The sequence below is a fragment of the Pinus tabuliformis genome, chromosome 6 (genome assembly GCF_031772625.1).
Source record: "Pinus tabuliformis cultivar Carrire ecotype Pingquan chromosome 6, CPIR1, whole genome shotgun sequence".
NCBI lineage: Eukaryota > Viridiplantae > Streptophyta > Pinopsida > Pinales > Pinaceae > Pinus > Pinus tabuliformis.
In genome coordinates, this window is record NC_142292.1 from 1,620,450,048 (window position 1) to 1,620,477,862 (window position 27,815).

Here is a 27,815-nt window from a genome sequence, read left to right on the forward strand (position 1 = left end):
TTTGCTGTAGGTTGTGTCTCTTCATTTTGCTGGATAATAGAAAGGAAGGACTGGCTGTTCGGGGTGGACGTAACCCAAACTAGGTGAACCACGTATATCTGTGTCTCTCTTGTTTTGTGTGTTTTCTGTGTTTATATTTTTGCAATATTTTATGTGTTCCGTTGCTCTGTAATATATAATTTTCTAACAACTGGTATTAGAGCCGAAGGTTTATTTGGCTGATAAACTCGCAGGAAAGAAGGGTTCCTGGTTCGAGTGGGAGCAATGGCGGAAGACGGTAAGTTTAGGGTCGAGAAATTTAACGGCCAAAACTTCTCGCTGTGGAAGATGCAGATGGAAGATTATCTGTATCAGAAAAAACTATACCTACCATTGGGCAGAAAAACAAAGATGTCGACAGGTATGAAAGACGAAGAATGGAATCTTCTCGATAGAAAGGCACTCGGAACAATACGGTTGTGCCTTGCTGCGTGAGTCGCCTTCAACATTTCGAAGGAAACCACGACAGAGGGTTTGATGCAGACATTTTCGAAACTATATGAAAAACCCTCAACCTCAAACAAGGTATTTCTTATGAAACGGTTATTTAATAGGAATATGTCGGAAGGTGGATCTGTTGCAAACCATTTAAATGATTTTAATACAGTTACAAGACAGTTAAGTTCTGTAGGGGTAAACTTTGATGATGAAGTTAAAGCTCTGTTATTCTTGTGCTCATTACCAGAAAGTTGGAATGGTTTGGTAATGGCCATTAGTAACTCTGTTTCTGGATCTAGTACTTTAAAGTTTGATGATGTTGTAGGTGCTATCCTTAGCGAGGAAATGCGACGGAAAAGCTCCGGTGAGACATCGGGAAATGCTTTGAGTGCAGAGTCTAGAGGAAGAAAAATGGAAAGAGGAAAGAGCTCACGATATCGCAGTAAATCAAGGAAAGGTAGATCCAAGTCCAGATCGGGGATAGTGTGCTGGAAATGTGGAAAGAAAGGACATCTAAAGAAAGACTGTAGATCTCGGAAGGGAAAAGAAGGAGATGCACAGCAAGAAAACAATCACGAAGCAAATGTGACAGGTGAGGTGTTACAAGATCCTTTGATTCTTTCTTTCGAAAATATTACTAATTCCTGGGTGGTAGATTCAGGGGCCTCATTCCATGCCACACCTGATAAGAAATACTTTCATGACTATGTTCAAGGAGATTTTGGAGAAGTTCGTTTGGGTGATGATAAACCCTGTAAAATTGTTGGAATGGGTAAGGTTCTTGCAAAATAATAGAATGGAAACCAATGGCTACTAAAGGAGGTAAGGCATGTTCCAGATCTAAAGAAAAATATGATTTCAACAGGGCAACTAGGCGGTGAAGGTTCTGTGACAACTTTCATAGATCAAGCTTGGAAGGTCACCAAAGGAGCCCTGGTAATAGCAAAAGGCAAAAAGGTTGGTACATTGTATTTATGCAATGGTATTTCTAACTCTGTTAATGCTTTAACTTCCAAAGGAGCAGATGCAGCATTATGGCATCATAGGCTCGGACACATGAGTGAAAAGGGGATGAAGATTCTTCACTCAAGGAATTTGTTGTCGGGTTTGAAGAATGTTGATTTGGATTTCTGTGAGAATTGCATTTATGGAAAATAGAAGAGAGTCAGATTTCTCAGAGTTGGGAAAGAAAAGAAGAGCGAAAAATTAGAGCTTGTGCATACAGATGTATGGGGAACTACTCAGGTATCATCTCTCGGTGGCTCTCACTATTATGTTACTTTTATTGATGATGCAACTAGAAAAACTTGGATTTATTGTATTAAGAATAAATCTGATGTATTCGATACTTTCAAGAAATGGAAAGCTTTGGTTGAGATTGAGACAGGAAAGAAATTGAAGTGTCTTAGATCAGACAATGGAGGTGAATATTGCAACAAAGAGTTTGATAGGTACTATTTAGAACATGGAATTCGCAGAGAGAAGACAGTTCCAAGAACACCACAAGAAAATGGTGTGTCAGAAAGGATGAACAGAACAATCATGGAGCATGCAAGGTGCATGAGATTGCATGCAGGATTGCCTTTACAGTTTTGGGCAGATGCTATAGATACTGCTGTTTATCTAATAAACAGAGGGCCTTCAAGTTCCTTGGATGGTGGTGTTCCGGAGGAAGCATGGACAGGTAAAAAGGTAAACTACTCTTTTTTAAAGCCTTTTGGTTGTGAGGCCTTTGTCCATATTGATAAAGAAAATAGAACAAAGCTTGAGGTAAAGTCAAAGAAATGTACCTTTATTGGATATGGTGTTAATGATTTTGGTTATCGCTTATATGATTATGAAAATCACAAAATCATTAGGAGCAGAGATGTAATATTCAATGAAAAGGTCTTGTATAAGAATCAGTTGCGGGAAAAGAAAAAGGAAAAAGAAAATAAGGAATACGCAGTTCTTGATGAAATCACTGAAAAGGTAAAGGTGCCTGAAAATAATAATAATCAACAATAGCAACCACCACAACAACAACAGGCACCCCAAACACCTGAAAGTGGTGTTAGAAGATCTACCAGGATAAGTAGACCCCATGAACGATACTCTCCTTCATTATATGATTTATTGTTGACTGATTCTGGTGAACCTGAATGTTATGAAGAAGCAATGCAGGTTGAAAGCAAGAAGAAGTGGGAGGTAGCCATGGAAGAAGAGATGGACTCCTTAATGCATAACCAAACTTGTGATTTAGTCAAGTTGCCTGCAGGAAAAGCTACATTGAAGAATAAATGGGTTTACAGGCTGAAGGAAGAAGTTGGAGGAAAACAGAGGTACAAAGCTAGACTTGTGGTGAAGGGGTTTGCACAGAAGAAAGGTATTGATTTTGATGAAATATTTTCTCCTGTTGTTAAAATGACTTCAATCAGAACTATTTTAAGTCTTGTAGCAGTTGAAGATTTGCATCTTGAGCAGTTAGATGTAAAGACAGCATTTCTCCATGGGGATTTGGAGGAAGAAATATATATGCAGCAGCCACAAGGATATGAGGTGAAAGGGAAGGAGAAACTAGTGTGCAGGTTGAAGAAGAGCTTGTATGGCTTAAAACAATCTCCAAGGCAGTGGTATCTAAAACTTGACAAGTTTATGTCTGAACAAGGTTATACTAGATGTCACTCTAATCATTGTGTTTATCTGAAAAAGCAAAATGATGGCAGCTATATTATATTGTTATTGTATGTGGATGACATGCTTGTTGTAGGATCTAATATGCAGGAAATAAATGTACTCAAAATAAAATTGGCAAATTCATTTGCAATGAATAATTTGGGAGCTGCAAAACAAATCCTTGGTATGAGAATCAGTAGAGACAGGAAAAATCGCAAATTAACATTGTCTCAGAATGAGTACATACAAAAGGTGTTGAAAAGATTTAATATGCACAATGCAAAACCAGTTAGTACACCTTTTGCTAGCCATTTCAAACTTAGTAAGGAAATGTGCCCAAAGACCCAAGAAGACATGGATTATATGTCTAAAGTTCCATATGCATTAGCAGTTGGAAGCTTAATGTATGCAATGGTCTGCACAAGGCCTGATATTGCACATGCAGTGGGAGTTGTAAGCAGGTACATGAACAATCCAGGAAAGGAACATTGGATGGCAGTGAAATGGATTCTCAAATATTTGAAAGGTACCACAAATCAAGCATTATGCTTTGGTGGTGCAAACATTTCTCTACAGGGATATGATGATGCAGATATGGCAGGTGACAGGGATAACATGAGGAGCACTACAGGATATGTATTTATTGTTGGTGGAACAACTGTCAGTTGGATTTCAAAAATCCAAAGTGTTGTTGCACTTTCAACAACAGAAGTAGAGTATGTTGCTGCTACAGAGGCTAGTAAAGAAATGATTTGGTTACAAAGGTTTTTGGGTGAATTGGGTAAGGAGCATGATATGGGCACGTTATATAGTGATAGCCAAAGTGCCATTCATCTTGCAAAGAACTCAGCATTTCATTCTAGGACTAAACACATACAGCTCAAGTACCATTTCATATGATCAGTGTTGGAAGATGGAGAGTTGAAGCTGGAAAAGATACACACTAGCCAGAATCCTGCAGATATGCTAACAAAAGTTGTAACCAGGGAGAAACTGAGAATATGCTCAGTTTCAATTGGTCTTCAAGGATGACCATGAAGATGAGAAATAGCCAGGTCCAAAGAGGAGTCATTGTCCAACAAATGAAGTAGCGGTGGAGTTTCTACAATCATTCTCCAAGTGGAGATTGTTGTGTGTGGAGCATGATTGTTCAAAGGTCTTTGTTTCAGCTGAATGTATACCCCAGGAAGTTTGTACACCCCTCCACGCGGGGGGGACTTGTCCCTCCCCGCGGGGGTCCGGGGGGGCCGATCCCCCCCGGCCGGGGGGTCCGGGGGCCAGCGGTCCCCTGGCGTGGGCTCGGGTGCAGCGCCCCTGAAGCTAAAAACAAATGTAAAACTGCCTTGTAAAAGTATAGTAATTTCTAGTTAATCTGGGTCGTTCATTAGGCAGATGATCTGACGGTAGAAATTATGTTTAGTTTAGGGTTTTTTTCCCTAGAAGGCAACCCCTCTCTTTGTATGAGGGCATTGTATTGGAGGCTGAGATATAGATGTGTATTCTGTGAGGGAGAAACAAACAGGTGAGACTGTGAGAGAAAACAGAGGATATTACAACAGATTTGTTGTAGGTTGTGTCTCTTCATTTTGCTGGATAATAGAAAGGAAGGACTGGTTGTTCGGGGTGGATGTAGCCCAAACTGGGTGAACCACGTATATCTGTGTCTCTCTTGTTTTGTGCATTTTCTGTGTTTATATTTCTGCAATATTTTATGTGTTCCATTGCTCCGTAATATATAATTTTCTAACAGTTCTCCTACTCCAAATAAACTTAAAAGATAGAAGTGATTGGATTTTAATGTTTTATCATAAAACTATCAAATATTAAAAAATAATGACAATTTATAATTCTCAAAGCTCATAAGCTTGGATTTGTGGCTATGATGAACTCAAGGGATTATCTGGTCAAGATAATTGACCATTTAAATACTAGTGGGAGATAAAAAATTAACAAAATCTTACTTAAAAGATTTTCCAAAGAAGTAATCAATGTTATCTATATATTAATAAAGATATTAAGGAAAAATTGATTATTAAGCTAGTCATGATGCCTAGAATATATGGCCCTCTAGATATTCTTAAGGAGCGTGTTCCTTTTAGGTATATAGAAAATACAAGTAGTGGACGTAGCATGGATATGTAACAAACATATAGGCCTTTTGTAGGTGAAACTTAATCTTTTATCAAGGTTTTTTCATTGTTTGTTAACAAAACTAAGAATGATAATCCCCTACTAAGATTTGATGCAATTTTCCTTTTTCCCTAGATGCTTAACAACAAACCATTTCAATAATTAGAAAAATATATCCCTCTTGTATCTCTAAACTTGTTGAAATTTACCTTAAATCTACTTTATTCACTTTCCAAATTTATGAACAGGTATATTGCTTAGGAATGGGTTCTCCCTTGTCCCTAATTGTGCCAAATTTACTTATGATACATTTTAGAAAGATAGTATTATCTCCTTCCCCTTTAAACCAAAATGATGGGTGAAATTTGATGATACATTGGTTATTTGGTCCCATGGTTGTGAGAATTTAGTGAAATTTCTAGAATACCTTAAGAGTTAATCTCAATACATATAGCTTGAAATAGAAGTTGAAGAAAAATTGATGTTTTAAATATAAAAAACCTTCTGGATTTTTTGGGAACATGCTATTTAGGAAGAATACTAAAATATAAGAATACTTACCTACCAATTCCCATCACCTCTAGGAACAAACATAGGAATCCTTAAAATCATAGCAACTAAGGTTTGATAGTATTGATGATGAGAATTTGGAAGAGCTTTCCATATTCACAATTTTTATGGCAATAATGGTTGTAGTGAACAAGAAGTATCAAAGGAGCTTTATAATTGTGCCATACAAAACCGTAGTCATGACCAATCCCAAAAGATACACAAGATTTCCCTTCATTGTGTCTATTGAGCAACCTATGACATTGCCAAGGTCCTTAAAAAATGTAATATACATGCCACATTTATACTTGTGAATACAATAAGAAATTTTGTAAGATGCATAAAAGTTATTATTGACCCAAAGCGGAGGGGAGGAGTGTATAAGGCTCTAGTTCATGTATAAAATATTACATTGGAAAGAGTAGTTGGTCCATAGGAATTAGGATGAAGGATCATGTTGCATACCAAAAACATAACCTTTCTTATTACTAGATATTAGCTTATCACTGGAAAAAAACACGATACAAGCTCATAATTGAGTATACCAACATTTTGGAAAACATTGAGTATACCAACATTTTAGAAAACATCCAGAATTATTGTCAAGGAAAATTAGAGAATAGAAGTAGTTGGAATTGAGAGACGTGTCAACAACATCAACCAAGATGATAGATGGAATATCATTAAAACTTATATTCGTCATCTTCATTATGTAAACTTTTTCTTTATCTTAAATCTTTTTTAATGTTCATTATAGTTTACCTTTTATGTTAATATATTTTATTTATTACATTATCACATTCCTTCACATTTTACTTATTTACTTATATATATTTTATTTATAATAAACATTTTTATACTTATATATATATATATATATATATATATATACTTACTTATTTATATTTTAAATCATTTACTATTTTATTAGTCTTTACCTCTATTAGGGATAACAACAATCACCTCAGAGTCAAAGTCCTTTAACCCTCTATTTATTCCAAACATTTTCATGTGCATAACCAAAAGTAATTTTTTTTTGTTTCTTTAACCGTTTTTCTTAAATTATTAAAAAAATGTTATAATTTTTGAAATTTGAATTTCTCATTTTCTAATTGGCCCATAGTACTTTTATGGGACATAATAGCCCCAGTGGACTGCATTTTTATTTTCCTATTTTTTAGTGTCTGAAAAATCATTTTGAACTTAGAAAAAGGTAAATTTGTAAGTGGTCATTCCTTCGTGAGTTCTCTTGTACTCACACTAACATTGTTATGCTTGAAATTAATATTTCTCTTCCCAATGATGCCATAATTGATGGAGTTCTAGGACCCTTATGTGAGAAAGGGTTGTGGGGTCAAAATAAATATGCAAAGGAAGCTTTCATTGTAGAGATTGCATAGTTGTAAGCAATGGTAATGTTTGGTTGCAAATCCTAACTCAATATTATTTCAAATAGGTTTAGTATACTTGTGAAGTCTTTGGATGCAAGAATATTATTTGTCACCAAATCTTTCATTGTGCTATAAGTTTTCCTTGTAGTAGAGGAAGCTTTCATTGTGGAGAGAGCAGGGGTATGGGAGTGCCTAGTCGAGTGAATTTTTATTTTCCTATTTGTGGGTGTCTCACAAAAAAAAAAAACTAATTTTGTAAGTGTACATTCCTTGGATGAGTTCGCAGACACTGACACTAACACTGTTAGGCCTGAAATTAATATTGATATTCCAAATGATGTCACAATTGTTAGGGTTCTAGGACCCTTATGTAAGCAAGGGGGTGTGGGAGCTAAAAAAATATGCAGAGGAAACTTTCATTGTGGAGATTTCATAGGTGCAAGCAATAATAGTGTTTGGTGGAAAATCCTAAGTAAATATTATTTCAAATAGACTTTGCCTACTCACGAAGTCTTCAGATGCAAGGATATTATTTGGGACCAAAACTTTCATTGTGTTATAAGTTTTCCTTGGAGTGCAAAGGTGCGGAGGAGGCATTCATTGTGTAGAGTGTAGAGATATGAGAGCGCATAGATACAAAAGAAGCCTAAATTTTGTGGGACTTAAATTTCCAAGTATGCAGTTTCTTGATATATAGTATTGTTGGGTGTTTTACTCACCTCCATTTAATCTAGCTTCTTAATACAAATTTAATATATGGCATGGAAAATTTCTCTATATCTTGAGTAATACAGGGCAGCTACTATAATGATTGTGAATTATGTGTATCTCAAGGTTTAGTAGTAAAAAGGGACAAGAATTATTCCGATTTTGATGTTGACTATTACATATATTGTTTGGATTGTTGTAATGGCTTATAAAACATAACAGGATTGCAATTATTTATTTAAGGTTATGTTAATCAGAGACTTAATGGTTGGGAAATCCAATTTATTACCAATATTTACTTGTAATGAGTTCACTCAAGCTCAAGCTCCTTGATTCAAACTCAATGAAACTATCACTAGAGAAAATGTTTTTTGCACTAAACCTTACTAGTTTGGTTCAGACTTACTCCTACATCGTAGTCAGATGGTCATTCATGCCTACCAAGCTTATGCCATAAGGTTGCAAACTATCAATCACATATGATAAAAGATGCAGAACAAGCTCTCATCATGAAATCAATCATGAAACCTAACACATAAGGATGTATTTAGTGGTGAAGAGAGAGGAAACATCTAAGAACTAAACTAGTGGTTGAATCGAACGAAAAAGAGTACACTTTAGTTGCAAATCCTAACTCAATATTATTTCAAATAGACTTGACATACTTGGAAAATGCTTGGATGCAAGGATGTTGTTTTCCACCAAAGATTTCATTTTTCTATTAGGTTTGCTATGAGCCTAGAGGTGCAAAGGAAGCTTTCATTGTATGGAGTGCGAAGGTTTCTGCCATTTTAAATTAATTTTTTTCTTAATCACTATTCATTAACAAAAATGAATTCCCAATTAGTGGTGGTCAAACATGATATAACATTTTTAATTGAAAGTTGATTTAATGTATTAATATTACTTTTTACTACAAATTAATAGCTCATCTTAACAATCTACCATAATTTTTACATAATTGGAATGCTACTTCTTTGCCAATAAAAAGGAAAGTTAATTGGAATTTCATCCCTTTAAGTAGGCTATATTAAAGAAAAATACTTTGGGAAAAACAATGGAACCTCTCAGAATTTGATGAAGTCAAAATGTTTAAATAACCTTACATAGGGATAAAATAATATGACATTACACCGCTCTGGACAATTACAAGACTGATACCCATAAAATACCATCCTCTCAATATAAATTTTACAGATTATATATCATAAATACTACATTGATACCCATGAAATGGTACCCATAAGGTTGATCCCCTAAATTATTCCAAAGATAATTAGATGAGAAATGAAACTAGTTTATTAGATTTACAAATTTTTCATGAGAGGATTTTTAAATTAAGGGTAAGAGTGCTAATTTGTAATACAAACCTAGATCCATGTTAACTCCCGATATCTTATGATAGATTACATGGATCTAAATTGGTTTTATTTTTATATATGATTAATCATAAATATGTTTGTTAATTTTGTATTCTATATTTTATTTTATTTTAATTTTTATTGAGGACATTACATTACAATACAACATCTCTATCACATTGGGGTAGACATCACCTCGTGACACAATGAGCCAGATCAAAATTTTCTTTTTAATAATTCAAATTAAGCTTCTTTAAACAATACTCGTTATTTATTTATAAATGTTTTTTATATTGTTAAAATTGAAAATTATTTGTATCCTTAAAACTTGATGTTTTCAAGTAACAAACATCAAGGAATACAACATCTATTATCTTACATGTTATTTAACAACTTTAATATATCAATTTAGATCCATCTTAACTTTGGATCTATTAAGTGTCAAGAGGGATCATATCTAGTTTCACTCTAAAAAATGTTTGCATCTCATCCCCTCTAACATGGTAGATTCAACCTAGTATGGTAGAGATGTTGTAATGTAATGTTTAACATTTCGACTAATTGAAGTTACATAAAAAAAGAAATAAATTAAATAAATAAAAAATAAATTAAATAAAAAGATTAATGTGATGTAAACATTGTAGCTCGGTCACAATAAAATAAAATAAAAATAACTCTATTAAAATAAAAATAAAAATAAAAATGGCCCATGGTATTGACCAATGGGATTGAGAACCCATGCTATTGAACCATGGTATCCATGTGAAATATAGTCTATTTAAAGGGGGGAATTAAACTAGCTTAGATCCATCTTAAATTCACATTTGCCATGCATCACGGGGGATCAAATCTCTTGATATGCAAACCTCTTTTAGAGTGGAAAGAGATTTCGTAACTCTTAGTGCTGGGTAGATCTGGAATTAAGATGAATCTTTATTTTAGATTGAGCAAGTTAAAATACTTACCAATACCTTTTTTATTTTATACTTAATTTTAAAAATGTATACGATTAAATTAAAATAAAATATTTATAAAACATGTTCACTTTGAAATGAGTTATGGTTTTTGGACATGTCGAATTGATAAGTCATGGTATTAGCCAATGGCATCGTAAAAAATTATATTTAAAAGTTAATATTATTCATGGTGAAATGGGAGTGAATATCCATGATGAAGAATCCTGTTATATTGGAAGTTTATTGTAATTTTTAAGTTTTAATGTGTTATTAATTAAATTTTAATATGGCTACAAAATCATTATTTTACACTACTCCATCTCCCCATACCTTTTTTCTTTCACAAAATGTTATAAAATAAATTAAAACAAAATATTTATAAAATAATTTATATTACACCCAAAACCTACACATCTCCCCCACATTGGGTTGTAGACCATCGCTCTGCAAAATTAACGTGGTTTTGTTTATGATATGATGAGTTTAATTTCTTATTTGGTGATTTTAAGAGGGTTTTTTTTCATCCAAAGAGGCTCTCCAACCTCCAGCCTAGTATGGAAGAGATGATGTAAGGTTATGTTATATTATGTCACTTTATGTGATGTTATTTTAACACCCTCCTCCCACACTTACCCAATCTTACCGGTACACCATGGTAAATATGTGATTAAGAGTTACTATGATATGGATTAACCTACTAGATCACGTTAACGAAGTGGAATCGACAAAACCAAACCAAACTAACCTTCCTCATAAGCTACAGGACCATAGGGGATAAACAACTACTCCAGGTGCCCAACCCCTGAGTCAACTTACTTTTTAGGTGAACTAGACCCCAATAACTCGCATGTAAAGGCCTCCTTGTGACAATATATTTTTCTAGGCATCTTTATGTTAGCGACCCCGAATTCTGAGCCATATTTTCATGAATAGGACTCATAAATCTACCTAGAACTTGATGATACTCTCAGGAATGATTAATAACAAGAAAATAATGCCTCTAATGAAAATGTTAAAAAATGACCTAGCTTAACTGTTCCTAACCATGATGGGAATGTTGTCAAACAAATCATGAACATGTAATGTACAGGTCATAAATACACATATGAACATAGGGACCTCATACATATCTGAGAATCATCAAGAAGGTTTAATACCCTCTCATTATAGATGTAATATGATATATTAGGTCATGAATTCATTATCCATTCAATTACTAATAAAAAAATGATGAGAGCCATAACTCAAGATTGTCATAAAACCATGCCTATGACTTACATATAACCAACAAAATAATAATGATAGAACAGCCATTTAGGCCACATAATAACAAGCACATTTACATATAAAATACAAGAGGAAAGAGATCTTATTAACATATGCAAAATCCAACCAAGTTAGGGACTTCCACGTATTACCTGACCATAGATTGGGTTGAACCAAAACTTTCTTCCAGCAAACCACCCATGTGCCATATTCCAAGCATAAATGTGGCATGCACAACAAAACCAGCCGAGGCTTTGTAACAACTCTCCTGAAAATTTCATGTAATAAAATTTAATAAAGCAAAAAATAAGACCACGGTTAAGGGACAGTTGTTGCAAGCTTAATGTTGGGCAAAGATATCCTAGTGGGCATCACTATATGTGTGTTTTTGCTACGCGAAATTGGCAAAGGCTAAGGAAAAGAAATTAAAAGGAAAAAAGGTATGTTTGACACATTTATTTATTAAAATAAAGGAAATTGGGAGAAAAGTAAGGTGAAAGGTAATAGGTTGCATGTGAGGAGGAAATTGAAGGAAAATAATGAAAAATGAAGAAATAGAGTCCTCGTTAATAAAAAGTCTTCTAAGGATCAATTGGGAAGCTTTGGCTAACCTTTTGTTAGTTCAATTTTGGAGCTATCACATTATTATCTCTCTCACTCTTGGTCACTTAGATTTCTCTTGGAGTACTATAGCTTTGGATCAAGGAAGGAAAGTAAGGAAGGAAAGGAAAGAAAAGAAAGGATCAAGGAAGAAGAGCAAGATCAAGTAGCTTCAGCAAAAATATTTGCAGGTACCCTTTTTCATGTGTGATTTCCTAGCTGGTTTGGACATGCATGTCTTTGCATGTTGGTGTATGGTTCTTTTGTTGTTGGTGGAATGATTTTGTTAGGTTATGACAATGGTTTTTAGCCTAGCCTTATCTTTTTCTGAATGCCATGGTATGTTGGGATGTTTACCTCAGTTTTGAGCTTTGGTTTTCGGGATGGATTTCAAAATCTAGGGCAGAGGTGGTCTTGAGGTTCTTTCCCAAAGGCCTAGGAATCCCTTGACCAATTTTTGCGTGACGCATGGTAAAACCTAAGGGAAAAGTCTCAGTTTAGGGCCTAGTTATCTGAATTGGGATTGCGGTAAAGCCTGAGAAAATGGTTTCGATTTAGAGCCTAGTGATCCAGGATTAGATTGTGGTAAAGCGTGAGAGACAAGGAGACGGAAAATTCCTCAAGGACAGTGATGGATTCTAGATGGCATTCTAAGTTCAACAATGTAAACTTTGAAATGGGAACTAATACTGTTACCCATTTCATAGAGATAGCAAAAAAGTGACCTGATTTTGAAAAGGGGTGATGCAGAACACACATGTTTTTTTAGGCATATTTTTTGGCACTTTATTTTTTTTTATGTACATTGCGTTTTAGAATGGTAGTGATTTTCATGCTGATTTAAAGAAGTGGTAATTCTGCATCAAACCCTTTTCTTAAAAGACCTATTTTTTTACTTTAAATTTTCTAATGTATGAAATGTAAATAATTATTTTGTAAATTTAATAATTTTTGAAGTGGTCGTTTTCTTCATATTTTCTTGTTTTTATTTTAATTTTAATTTTTTTGTAGTGAGGTTTTTATTGTTTTTCATTTTTAAATTAGAAGGTCAATATTTTGAATTTTTGATATTCTACATATTTATATATCCTTAATTAATTTTTCAAACCACATGAAATAATTGTTTCTAAAAAACAATATTTTTTAACGATGAACATAAAAATAACCATTTTTAACATAAATATAACTAAAAAACTACACATTTTGATAATTTTTTGTTAGAATTGACATGTCAAATTCACAATTTTTATACAAAATTTTAACTAAAAATGGTTAAATAATAGTTTTTTTTTTATGAATTTCATGTCAAAAAAATAATATAATCACTTTTTTTTTTCAAAAAAGAATGATTAACTTAAAAATTAATGCGAAAATCACATATTACAAATATTGAATGCATAACAGAGTCAGTGCCCGTAATTGGAATTGAATAACCACCGCCCGACTGCCCATGGGGGTGGCTATCCAATTCTCAGAACCAGATATCCACCACCTGGCCACCCCCACGGGTGGCTAAGTGGTGGCCATCTGATTCTGAGAATCAGATAGCCACCGCCCGGCCAACCCCACAGATGGTTGGGCGGTGGCTATCCGATTCTGAGAATCGAATAGCAGAATCAGATAGCCACCGCCCGGCCACCCCCACGGGTGGCTGGGTGGTGGTATCCGATTCCGAGAATCGGATAGCCACCCTCATTGGCAACCGAGCGATGGCTATTCGATTCCTAGAATTGGATAGCCACCCCCATGGGCATCCGGGCGATGGCTATTCAATTCTGAGAATCAGATAGCCACCCCCATAGGCAGTCGAGCGATGGCTATTCGATTCTGAGAATCAGATAACCACCCTCACTAGCAGTCAGGCTGTGGCTATCCGATTCTTGGAATCAGATAACCACCCCTTGACCGCCTTTGAGGTGGATATCCGATTCTCAAAATCGGCTAGCCACCGCTCGGCCGCCCCCACGGGCGGCCGAGCAGTGGCTATCAAATTCTGAGAATCAGATAACCATGACCCAGCCACCCCCATAGGCAGCTAAGTGGTGGCTATCCAATTCTGAGAATCGGATAGCCACCGCAGAATCGGATAGCCACCGCCCAACCGCCCGTGGGGGTGGCTGGGAAGTGGCTATTCGATTCTTGAAATCGAATAGCCACCACCTAGCCGCCCGTGAGGGCGGTGGCCGATAAAATTGTTTTTTTTTAAATAAAAAATAAATTTTGTATATATATATATATATATATATATATATATATATTTCAATGTTTTTTTTTTAATTTTATATATATTTGTAAAATATATATATCTTAAATATTTTAAATGTTATTTTAAAAAATATCAAAAATATATTTAGCTTTTTTTAATTTTAATGTTTTTTTGAAAATGATGTTTAATTTGAAAATATGTATTTTTTTTTAAATTTTAATTGTTTTTCGGGTTTTTATTTTATTTTTAATTTCAACATATTTTTGTTTTTTAGGGTTTTTTGAAAATGTTTTTAATCTTAATTTTTGTATTTTTTTAATTTTTTTGTTATTTTTCTATTTTTTTAATCTAGTTTGTTTTTAATTTAATTTTATTTTTTTAGTTTTTCTTAATGCTTTTTTAAAATTTCCTATTTTTACTTAATTTTATAGTTTTTTTTCCTAATTTTTGTATGGTTTACCACATAAAAAAAATGCCATTTTTTTGAAAATATGTTTTTCTTATTATTTATTTCTTTAATTTTTTTTAATTTTTTAATTCTTATATTTTATAGGTTAATTTTGTTCTTTTTTTTTTACATTTTATGATTGGTTTTTTTTTTTTAATATATATATATATATTTTTATTTATGTATTGGTATTTTTTTTTTTTTAATTTGTGTGTTTTTTCATTATTTTTACTTTTGTTTTTATTTTTAATGTTATGTTTTCATCATTTTTTTGAAATTTTAATGTTTTTCGGAATCATAACAAAATATTTTACACCATTATTTCAAAATGTTGAAAATTTACCTAAAAAAAAAAGTGTTATTTGAGCATCAACACTTTTCATTTTGAGGGTGTTTTTTGCACAATTTTTTCACATAAAAATTCAGTTTTACTAGCATTTTTTAAAATGTTGAAAATTAACCCTAAAAAAAAATCCATTGTTCCATTATTAGCACTTTTCATTTTCAGGCTGGTTTTTGCACAATTTTTGCACAAAAAATTCGTTCTCATTGCCATTTTTAAAACATGTTCAAAATTGACCCTAAAAAAGAAACCATCGTTCTAGTATACACACTTTTCATTTTTAGCACTGCTTTTCATGTTTTTTTGGGGTTTTTTGGGCAGAGTTCTCGTTTTGAGTTTATAGCTCATGTTTCAAAGTTTACATTGTTGTTTGATTTGGTTGTGATTCGAGCACCGATTTTGGTGTGATCATGGTTTGGTGAGGGTGGAGGTGGTTTAACATCTGGATTCTCTTGCTTATTCATGGATTGGTTGTTTTATGAGGCCCCACATTCATGCTTGGAATATGGCACGGGGGTGACTGGTTGAAAAAGGGATTTTGTTCAATCATGTTTATCGTCGGGTGGTACGTGGAAGTCCTGAACCTGGTCGAATTTACCTATGATTAATAAAAGCTAATTTCTCTTACTTTTGCATTGGTTTATATGTGGATTTAATGGTTGTTGTATCTCTGATATTTATATGGTTTTATTCTTGTTATAAGTATGGTTAAATTACTAGTTCATGTCATTCTTATTTAATGAATTTACTTGTAATTGTTAAATGGATAGATGCAATACCTAATTGATGATATAATAGTTTAGTGGAGAAGGAAGTGATCCTTTTGGTTATGTTTCATAAGTTCTTTCAGTAATTTATGTTCTTTCTTATATCCTAGACCTGTAGGTTGCATTGATGACAAGTGTTTGACAAAATGTCAGTCTCGGTTGGGGATGCTCAGGCCTAGTCCTGAGGTTGATATTTTATTTATTGACATTTTTATCATGTCTTTGATGGATTCTGAAGGTTGTAGCAAGTTCTAGGCAAAGGTCATAATTATGGGCTAGAAAAGTGGCTCAAATCTTGGGGTCGTTGGCACATGTATGCTGATAAAAGTCCACAATTGCTGGCACATAGGCCTATGACAATGAATTTTGGTTGTTGGACACTCTCATTCCTATAACATGAGACCGACAAGGGGTTAAAAGGCTTGAATCATCAGTGGGACTTAGGGATAGGATGTCTGAATGGATGGCATGTCTCCTTAGGGATTTTTTGTGGATGTGGATGGGTTTGTTTGATATGTTCTGTCAATTCCATTTCCTTAAGGTCACCAAGGAAGTTGAATCACTTATCGTAGCATCTCTCATTGCATGTTTACCCTGATTGGCTGGTTGCTTGGGTGGACCTGGGAAGAGGGGGTGTTACATATTTGTATCAAAGAGTGGTTGTGCTATCCTTGGGTGAAGTTGCTTGGTCATGCATGCATGCGAGTTGAATGTGTGTTTATTACACTTGAATTCCATGTGCTTGTTGCATTGCATCATGTTGATCATGATTGTAGTAAGGTTTTCATGAGAAACTTGAAGTGATTTTGCGGGATGCATCATTGATTTGATTGTTGACTATTGTGATGGCTGTAAAATATTTTCATTTATGGATGAATTTTCTAGCTACAATCAAATCAATATTCTCCCAACTGACAAACATAAAACCACATTTATTTGTGCCTGGGGCACATTTTCATATCAAAATATCCCTTTCAGATTGAAAAATTTTGGGACTACATTTTAGAGGGCAATGAATTATGCATTCCATGACATCAAACACATCATACAACGATATTTGGATGACCTACCTTCTCACTCAAAACATCGTGTTTAATCATCCAATGCACCTTAGGGCTGTATTTTTATGTTGTCGACGCTATAAAATTAGGCTCAATCCACACAAGTGTGTTTTGTGTTAGATATGGTCGACTTCTTGGTTTTGTTGTATCAAAACATGGAATTCATATTGACCCATCAAAATTCCATGCGATCCTAGATCTGCCTACTCCATCCTCCCTTCTTCAGCTTCAACAACTCCAAGGGAAGGCTAAATTTCTACAGAGATTTGTTCACAACTACGCTGAATTGACCAAAGGATTTGCTCCCTTGTCAAAGAAATGTTTCTGCTCCATTGGGATGACGCTGCCAAAAAGGCATTCGATGCCTTGAAAGATGTTCTGATTCAAGCATCCTTGTTGTATCCCCTGGATTACGAACACGATTATTTCCTGTATCTCTCCATTGTAATAACTACCATTGCTATGGTATTTTTTCAACATGATGATGTAGGGAATGCACATCCTATTTATTGTTTGAGTCAAAACTTGAATGATATCGAGACCAAATATATTCAAGTCAAAAAGTTAGCTTTGGTGGCTTTCCAAGCTGTAAAAATGTTTCGCCACTATATCTTTCTCCACAAGACTATGGTCATTTCTGACTGCAACCCCATGACATACATCTTGCAGCAAAAATTTATAGGGTACAAGTAATCCAAACGGATTTGCATCCTTCAAGAGTTGGATTTGGAGTTCATGAAATCCAAGCCGAGGAAATCCTTAGTTTTTGTTGAGCTAATTTGCAACCTTCACACTTCTGAAACTGAGACAACATCTAGTCATTCTATTTCAGATGATTCATTGTTCCTAATCTCATCATCTGACCCGCGGTATGTAGGCGTTATCATATATATCCAAACCTAGACTTTTTGGGTTGATACATCTCGCTCTAACCAGCGACATATTTGATAGCTAAAAACTATATTATAATCAATGACACCCTTTATCATTATGGTAACGATACAATTTTGAATGTTCCTCACCCATGAAGTTATCGCGAAATTCTTGAATGAATGAAATTATAGGGAATGTGGTGGTCATATGTCTTTTTATGCCACCACACACAATATTGTGCATGTTGGCTATTTTTCGCCTACTATGTTTCATGATTGCTTCATCGTGGTTCAAAAGTGCCATGCTTGCTAGATATATGGTCATAAAACCCATGCTCCACCCACTCCTTTGCACCGTTTTAGTTGGATCATTTATGAAATGGGGAACTGAATTCATGACATGTAACCCTCACTCAGATGGGGAGCATGGTTATATCATTTTAGCGGTAAACTATTTTACCAGGTGGAACAAAGCGATGCCTACATATAATAATACCGGTGAAATATTTGTTCTCTTATTTTTCAATCATGTCATTGTGAGGTTTGGTGTACCATAGGCTATGGTTACAGACAATGGGAAATATTTTTGTAACCACATGATGTATGAACTGACTGGTAAGTTAGGTCTCTCTCATGAGAGTTCAACTCCCTACTAACCTCAGGTGAATGGGCCAGTTGAGGCCATCAATAAAGTTTTGAAAAGAATGATTCAACGAATGATATAGGTCTAGAAATCAGACTAGTATCAAATACATTATGCAACATTGTGGGCATATCTAACTTTTGTTCAGACTGCTATCGGGTTTAGACATTTCAATTGGTATATGGTCTAGAAGAAATCCTTCCTATTGAGTGTGAAATTATGTCTCTGAGACTTGTTGTCAAGCTACTTTGTACCACTTCTATAGAAGAAGAGCATCTCTTACATCTAACACACTTAGAGGAAACCTAGCGTGATGCCGTGATGCCTAATGAATCTCATAACAAACACATTAAGGTGCAATATGACAAGAATGTCAACCCTAGTGTCTTCTAAGAAGGTAACCTTGTCTTCCTATATGATCCATAGTTTGAAAAGTTGGAATCAGGTAAGTTTGAACCAATGTGGCTAGGCCCATACATTGTTAGCGTGTTCTTTCTAAAGGGGCCTACAAGCTTTTTGATTTTGATGGAGTTCCATTGGTAGAACCTAGAAATGGGTTTTACCTTAAATCATACTATGCTTAAGTGTTTTGTGTGATTCACTGTGTAAATGTTATGTATAGGTTTGTTGCGTGTGTTTATAGTGTGATTCCGTTCAAAGTTTATTACAGTTTCTATTAATTTTGTTTACATTTGGTTTGCAGATGAAGGCATCCCTTCAACCATATGTTGGCTATGCTGATGGCTCTAGCCATAGTACTCAAAACCTTTATTCCACAACATGGTATATATATGCTTTGAATGGAACGTTAGTGAGTTTACAAGTGATTTGTATCGGTCATTCTACACATTATATTGTTGAGTATAGCGCAGTGATTGAACTATTGTCTGATTTTATTTCCCATGGTGTATGTTGTATAGTTATCAAACTTCACTCACAACTTATAGTACTACAATTAACTAATATCTATTTAGTTAGGATTCCAACTATGCTTTGTATGTTCTTAAGTGTTTGCCTTCTAGAAATATCTAATATCAACATATTCCTATAAGTCTAAATACATTGACATATGCATTAGAAAATCATGTTTTAGACAACCATTTGTGGAATATTTAAAATTCAATTCAATTCACATCACATGCATTGAGTGGGATAATAGAACATATAAGAAACACAAATAGGTAGATAGTGTATATATATCAAAGTTTTATTTTACAAAACGTGTGCCTGAGACACATATGGCCACACGACCTATCATATCATAAAATATAGATGCAGTCAAAATACGGCTATATATATAAGCCTCTTAGTAGACTAATCATGATGCTCCTGATAGCAAGCAACTGGGTGAGTGATCTTGCATAGTAGCCAGCTGATATGACAAGGCACGCAAATATTATGACATTGCAGTCTCATAGGGATTAAATCAAACCTAGTCTCAACTATGCCTTGGGTCAACCCCTCCATGTGTTGCTCAACCTCTGCAAGGGTCTCGACCACATTAAGATCTTGCAATACCTCTCATCTCTCTGCAACAATATGTACTCTTATTGGTGCCTATTGTGGTTCTCCCACATGATGATGATAAGAGGAAGCCATAGGTCGAATGGGTCCAATGTTTGCATGTGAAAAAATCAATATTTTAGTCTAAGATATAGAAAAAATACAAAAAAAAAAATTGTAAACTTAGAAACTCAAAAAATGATCAAAATGTTCTTGTTTTACCTATGGCATCCCATTTCTTTCCATTAGGAAGCACAAGCTCTGGGTCACCATGGAAATCCATCCCTCCATATGGATAGTATACAATCATAATGAATTTAATGCATAAACATTAGAAGAATACTAGTGTGAAACTCACAGATGACGGATCTGCATGTGTGGACGTGAGATCCAACCACCTCCCCATCTGTGGGACTCTTGGATCTACGAGCTTAAGTGGGATATGTTGCGGTTGGAGAAATGGAATCCACTCTAAGTAAAATGAAATCAATATCGAACCATAACCAAATTTCTTCAACCATCCATCCTTTTCCCTGGTCAATTGTTCCTTCATATTTTCCAATGCTCCCTCACTCTAGTTGAATATTGTTGGCTCTATGCACTCTATAGAATACTGCATATGAGACCTATTCACAAAATGTAGAGTAACATTACCAAACAATCTAGAAATTATGAATAGGATTTTTGTCAAAGGAAAATGTACCACATCCTTTATATAGATTTTCCCATCCTTGGTCAGTTCAGATCGAGGTATACAGTGTGTATCAATGTAATCCTTAATTGTCTCTCCATCCCTCCTCAAAGCAGATAATGAGATGGGGGCACCTCATTTCGATGTAACTTTTAATAAGTATATATCTTCCACTTGTATCTCATGCATATGTGCTCCAAGTATAAAAGCAAGTGCCTGAACATTCCATACTAGGACAAGTTACTCCAATAACTACATTTGTTGCCTTGTCCCAACTTCCAAGAAGCCATAAATATTTCAAGAGCCCACAATCTCTCAATTCTTAGATAGTGGATTGATCATCAAATGCATTCATATCTTGTTCCTCATGTTCTCTTTCTTTCCACATTAGAGCCATTTTGTTCAGATGTAAACTTGAAACATAACAAGAAGAATTATTAGAGTGAGTTTCACGCAAAAAAATTTGGAAGATTTTGAGTAAAGCAGGAAAAAAACATTTGTGAATTGAGCACAGTGCACCTCTCCAAGGTCAAACAGTGCATTGTAGTACCCTAAACAGTGAATTTGTTTCCTACCTAGTGTACCTTTCGACACTACTAGGGTGTGCTAGAGTTAGGGTGAAAATTAAAGCCCTAAGTGTCTCAAAACTTGAAAAAATGTGCATGAAATGACAAAACATAAGGCTAGAATGAAAGAATAAGGTGAGATATCCTACCTGGAAGTGACGACACTCGAAGTGATTGACCAGATTGGCTATAATCAACTGTAGAATATCGAGGGTAAAAAGCACTAAGACCTCATTCACCAAGAAGTAAAATGTGAAATGGTAAAAATGAATTATGTTTTTGACTATTTACAGTCATTTTCATAATTATTTTATTAATATTTTAATATTTTGACCTAAATTTGACTCAATTTTATCATGGATTGGGTATTTTTAATATTTTGGTGGTGTGTTGAGTAGGCTAACAACTATTTAGCAAATCTGATGATGCCTAAATTGAAACAAGTCATTTTGACAAAAGAGCATGCTTTTATCACTTCTTCGGGCTCTTTTAGCTCTTTTGAGACTCCCAAAATATGAAAATATTGTCGAGCACTTGTATTTTTGAACTTGTTAAAGTGAATGAAACTCATTATCATTTTAACCCTTTTCTGGACTAAGATAGACTATTTACGAAAAAGGAATACATTAGTCAAACATGGATAAGAGGTTCTCTTGAGTATCATTTTCTTTCTTCTTTTACTCAAATGACTATTTACAAAAAGGAAATTTTTGATTTGTATTTTTCCCCTCTTTTTAAAACTCTCTAAACCTGAAAAAGGAGTCAAGTTATACCTTCACTAGACTCTTAAAAACATCAAACAATGATGGACTTGTCAAACATGATGGGACCGAGCCACTCCTTTTCAGGGTTTGTTAAATATACTCAGATGGATCGATGTAAAGGATGAACTTACATATTAAGCATATGTTATACTCCTCAATATTGTTATTAAATAAAGAGCTATTGACTAGAAATGGTTGGACAAATTGGGAAAATAGGGTACTCTACCTATTAATGGAAGTGAGTCAGTCTTGAACATGATGCTCTTCCACTTCATCTCCATGGTCATTGGGTTGGGAAATATTCTTCTTTTTGGATCATCATACCTTATCAAAGCCTCTCAATGATACCAACTCCATTTAGTGTCACCGATATGTTCAAGAGAAGTCATTTAGTTGATATTTGATACGACTCTTAGTATCTGATTCCATGTTTGTTGTTACTGAACTATTTCCACATCAGCATCATTCTATCTCAAATCATGATACCTATTTCATGTCGTTGATGGGGGATACATCAAGGCCCTCCTGGGATGGGTCACTTCCTATTCACGTCATATCATTATCTAGGAAGTTGACTTACAAATTCTTCTTTTAGTACCTTGGGACTTGTATACATCAATGGCAAGTTTCCTCAGTCTTGGCATAAAGTTTTCATCATTAGCCTTTGATCGAAGGATTCTATGTGGTGTTTGACATCAACTCATTCATTCACACTGTATGGATTATACTATTGTACCTTGAGAGCCATTAAAATCATTAGTGGTTTCTCTCACATATGTTAACGTCTTCCATCATTGGCCACTAATAATATGGCGGCTACCATATTCCACTCCATCTCTTTTATTTGCATGGTTAGATGTGTACATTGGATGATCGAGTGAATGAGATAGAAGGCCCCAAATCTAGTTCCATCCATCTAGACTATTCTTTCAGGATTAATGCAAGAATTACAAAGTATGATGACTATGATCATATAGAAATATATCCAATCATGGGTCCATTCTTTTCCATCAGTGGACATGACTTCTTGATCATTGTACCTGTAATGTTAGCTTATGTGTTCAGCATGGGTATGCCTCCCTTAGAAAATATATCATGATGAAAATTTATTATAAAATATAATGATCTTGAGCAATTGTTGTTGATCCAAACCTATCACAAGGTAAAGTAATTCAGTCATCAGCCATCATTTCTGACTTTGTGCTTTAGAGGGAAATCTATTATAGGCCATTTTGTCACATGTGGTCAATAGTCCTACAAACTGGATCAATCACCATATGTGAACATATTGTCTTCATCCCTACAAAAACCCTAATTATGACCTTTCCAAACAACTCACTTTTTGGGTCTAACTACGAGAAATTAGATCTTTTAAACCCTAGTATACCTTACCCATTTAGAGACTTACATTCAACGACAAGTTTCTCCTTTTTTCACTAGTGTTGATTAGCAACACCTTAATCCTTTTTGGGGGTACAATGATTCTAGAAATTCGAGAACTTGTAAGAGTTTTTTTAAGAATTTACCTTGGATAAGAAGCTTGAATCCTATCTGATCCTATCTTGGAAATCTCACCTCTTATCCCTTGAGCTCATTATCTCATCTTAAGTGGATTTCAATCCTAGATTTTTAAATAGATAAGAATTCTTAAACCACCATACCTCTCTTATAAAGTTAATTCCATCTACAACATCAGGGTTGGATTTTGGATACTGGTCATGCCCTCATGTGACTGCCTTGAATCTACGAGAGTCATCATCTTCATTCATTAGCATGATATTTAGGTGTGCTTTTTTACAAGGAAGGACAAACCAACTTGGGGAGATCTCTACAAGATAAACTACTCTTCTTGGTTGTAAAATCTCTCCTATTTCTATTAATACCAACAATATATCGTTTTCGTATATGTGTTATGTTACATTTACATTCATATATTTCAATGCTTCATTGATCCATTGAATAACGTAATTGAATTATGCTACATAGATGTTGTGCATGTTTGGCTTGTTATGAGTGTATGTGTAGGTTCTAATGGTAGAAATTAGAGCTATGATTGGAGCTTAGAAGTCGAGAATAAAGTAAAGCTTGCGACAGATTCCAAGTAAGCCTCTTTCTAATTCTTCAATTTCTCTAAGGGAAACTCTGTATTCTTTTCTTTTTGTTGTTCTACACCAATCCCCTAGGTCTAGGGAATATACCTTTTTCCATAATCATAAATTTTGCATAACACACATTATTTACAAGAATTACAATTCATAATAAAATTTACAATTTGGGTAGCAAAAGAGATACCACTAACCCCACCCCTTTGAGGACATTGTCGTAGGTGTTTTATACACATAACAAAAAATTTAACAATAAGATTTATATACACATAGCTCACTTTACATTTATTACTTATTAAACAAAAATGGGCATTATTCCCTTATCTGATCATCCATATCCCAAGTGGCTTTTGTAATAACCTTGGTGAAAATTCCATGTAATAAAAGTTAGCAAAGAGAAAAATAATAACCATGGTTGATGGGACACTTATTCCAAGATGAATGTTTGGTAAGACATCCTAGGGGTGTTCATTTGGTTGTTTATGGCTTCAGACATTGGAAAAGGAAATGGCTAAGGGTTTGGAAAGGAAAAATGACATTTTGGTACATTTATTTATTGAAATAATGAAAATTAGGAGAACAAGGAGGTGAAAGGTCATAGGTTGCATGTGAGGAGGAAAATGAAGGAGAATAATGGAAAGTGAAGAAAATAGAGGCCTCATTAATAAAAGGCTTCTGAGGATCAATTGATAACCTTTTTTCAGTTGAGTTTTGGAGCTCTCTCATTATTCTCTCTCTCTCTCACTCTTGGAAACTTAGAGTTTTCTTGGAGAATTTTGGCATTGAAGAAAGAAAGGCAAAGAAGCCAAGAGGAAGCAAAGATCAAGTAGGGAAAGGCAGGATCAAGAAGCTACAATAGGATTCATTATAGGTATTGATTTGCATGTGTATTTTCATTGCTAGATTTGTCATGCATGGTATTTCATGTGGTTCTTTGTTGTTGTGGCATGGGTTTTGCCAGGTGTAACAATGCTTTCAACTTAGCCTTTCCATTTCCGGATGCCCATGGTGTGATGGGGTTTTCATGTTTTGGTTGAGCTGGATTACCAGATGGATTTGAAGCTAAGTGAGGTGAATCTCTGAACTGATATAACACATGGCCTAGTAACCCCTCAACTAGACTCTGGGTTGCAGTAAAGACATTTTCTATGTTTCCTTAGATGGCATAGGAATCCTTTCCAGTGAATGAAAGGATATACAATAGGGCCAACATGTGGTTTGCTCTCTATGGGCCTAGTAATCTCGGGTTTGGGGTATGCAGTAAAGCCTAGAGAGTGGGTCTCGGTTTAAGGCCCAATGATCTGGGTTTGAACTACGATAAAGCTTGAGAGACTAGGAGGCAAGAAAATTCTTCATGATGTAGGTCGAGAAATCTAGTGGCATCCATGCTTATTTGGCCTAGTGATTGGGTGGAGGTCACGATAAAGCTTGTTATGATGTGTTCTTTATGTTGGCCTAGTGATCCAGGATGGACTACAGTAAAGCCTAGTTTTTATTAATGAGAGTGAGGTGGTTTAGCCTTAGTATGCCATGGTTAGTTCTTTTGGTTTGAGTCCCACATTCATGCTTGGAGTATGGAATGGGGCTTAATAGCTGAAGAGAGATTTGGATCATACATTCTATGGTCGTGTGGAATGTTGAAGTCTCATCTCGGGTTTGGTTTTGCATCATTAATGAAAGGTTATTTCTCCTTTTATTTCTATGAGTATTTTTATGGATTATATGTGGTCTATATGGTTATACTTTCATGAGTATTTATGTTCTTATTATGTTGGTTATATGTGTGTTTTATGACAACAACTATGTATGGATCTTAGTAAGTTGTTACTTGTAAAGGAATGGATAATGTATATATGGCCTGGTATATGTTAATGTAGAAATTGGCATGAGGGAACAATGGTTCATAGTGATTCTCAGATAAGTATGAGATCCCTACACTTAATTATGTTGTTTAATCTTGTAGGTTACATGTTGATGATATGTTTGACAAAATTCTTGTCATGGCTAGTAGGGATACAATTAAGGTCTTGTTCAACTTATTTCTTTTGCATCACTGTTTCCCTATTAGTTTACTGTTCCTGAGTTATCATCCCAATATGGGAAGTGACCTGGGCTTTGGGCCTGAAAAGGTGGCTCAAATCTCAGGGTCGCTAGCATAGCACTGACAACTTTAGCCTATGATCGCTTGCAGGCAAGCCTATGAGAGTGACTTTGGGTTTCTGGATGCTCTTTTTCCTATAACATGGGATCGACTAAGGCCTAATATGTCCACAACATAAGTGGGACCTAGGGACAAGATGTCTGAGTGTCTAACATGCCTCCTGAGTGTTCTTTTGCTGATGTGCATATGTTGGTTGATTTGTTCCGTCGATTCCACTTCCTTAAGGTCACATAGGAGGTTGAATCCAATCATAGTAGCCTCTCCTCACATGTCTACCTCACTGGCATGGTTACCTAGATATATGTGGGAGGAGGGTGTTAAAAAATGGTATCAGTGTGTGGTTGCACTCTCCTTCATTTGATTTTGTGGATTTCATCGTCATGATTATATGATTGGTTGTGTATGATTTTATGTCTCCTACTTGCATCCTTGTACGTTAGCCTACATTATTGTAGGTTCGACTACGTGTATCAGTCTTGTAGGTTAATTACAAGAATTGATCACTTATGCTCGACTACATGCATCTATGCATATGTGTAGCTGATTTGGAATTGCTTATGCATGTTGATGGTTGCATGTGGCAATGTGTACAATGGAGTAATGGTTGTTGTCATGCATGAGGTCATAGCATCCATTGTTGATATGGGATTGCATTAATGACCAGAACCTACGTAGAGTGATTTTTATGTGTTGATGCATTTAATTGCATATGTCTACATGTTATTATGATTATGATATACATGTATTGTGTTTATTTGATGGTCTTTCAGATGAGGCATCCTCGCCAAATTATACTAAGGTACGTTGATTTATTGTGATTTTGTTTATCTGACATATTATGTATTGCAGGAAAGAGATCAAATGGCTAGCAAGGTGGTAGAGTACATAGAACCTCCCGATGAATTAGATGGGAAGCATGGTGTGGGGGACTCTTCTCATTTGGAAGATGCATTGAGAAGCTTGAAGGAAGAGATAAGGAGTTGTAAGGAAGATAATGACCAGATCATATAGGCACAAGAGAAATAAGTAGGGGTCAATGGTATAATTCTTCAGAGTTTGACAGACTTGTAGTGACAAGGGCCACCTTGAATTAGCCATGGACATGAGGATAGAACTAATGGGGCATATGGCAGTAGGTCTCCTAGTAGACACAGGTCGGATATATATGATATCGTGAGAGATGGAGGGTTGTTGAATACTCGCATAGGAGAGGTGATGGATATAGGTACTATTCTAGTTTTGGTTCTGATATACATCATGATTGTCATCACTATCATCCTTATAGGAGGAATGATAGGGGATACTTACCATATGAGTTTAAGAAATTGAAGCCACCTACTTTTGATGGAGATATGAAGAAGCCGGAAGATGCATAAGCTTGGATACTTGGGATGAACACGTTATTTGAGTTGCATAATTACACAATAATATGAAGGCCATAGTAGCGATCTTCAACTTGAAGGGTAAAGCAGACATTTGGTGGGAAGATATGAAGTGGTTCATAGACATCAGGATAAATGATTTGAGTTGGTGCGAGTTCAAGAGGATTTTTAGGAAGAACTACTTGTCAGAAAGATACTACGATAGTAAGG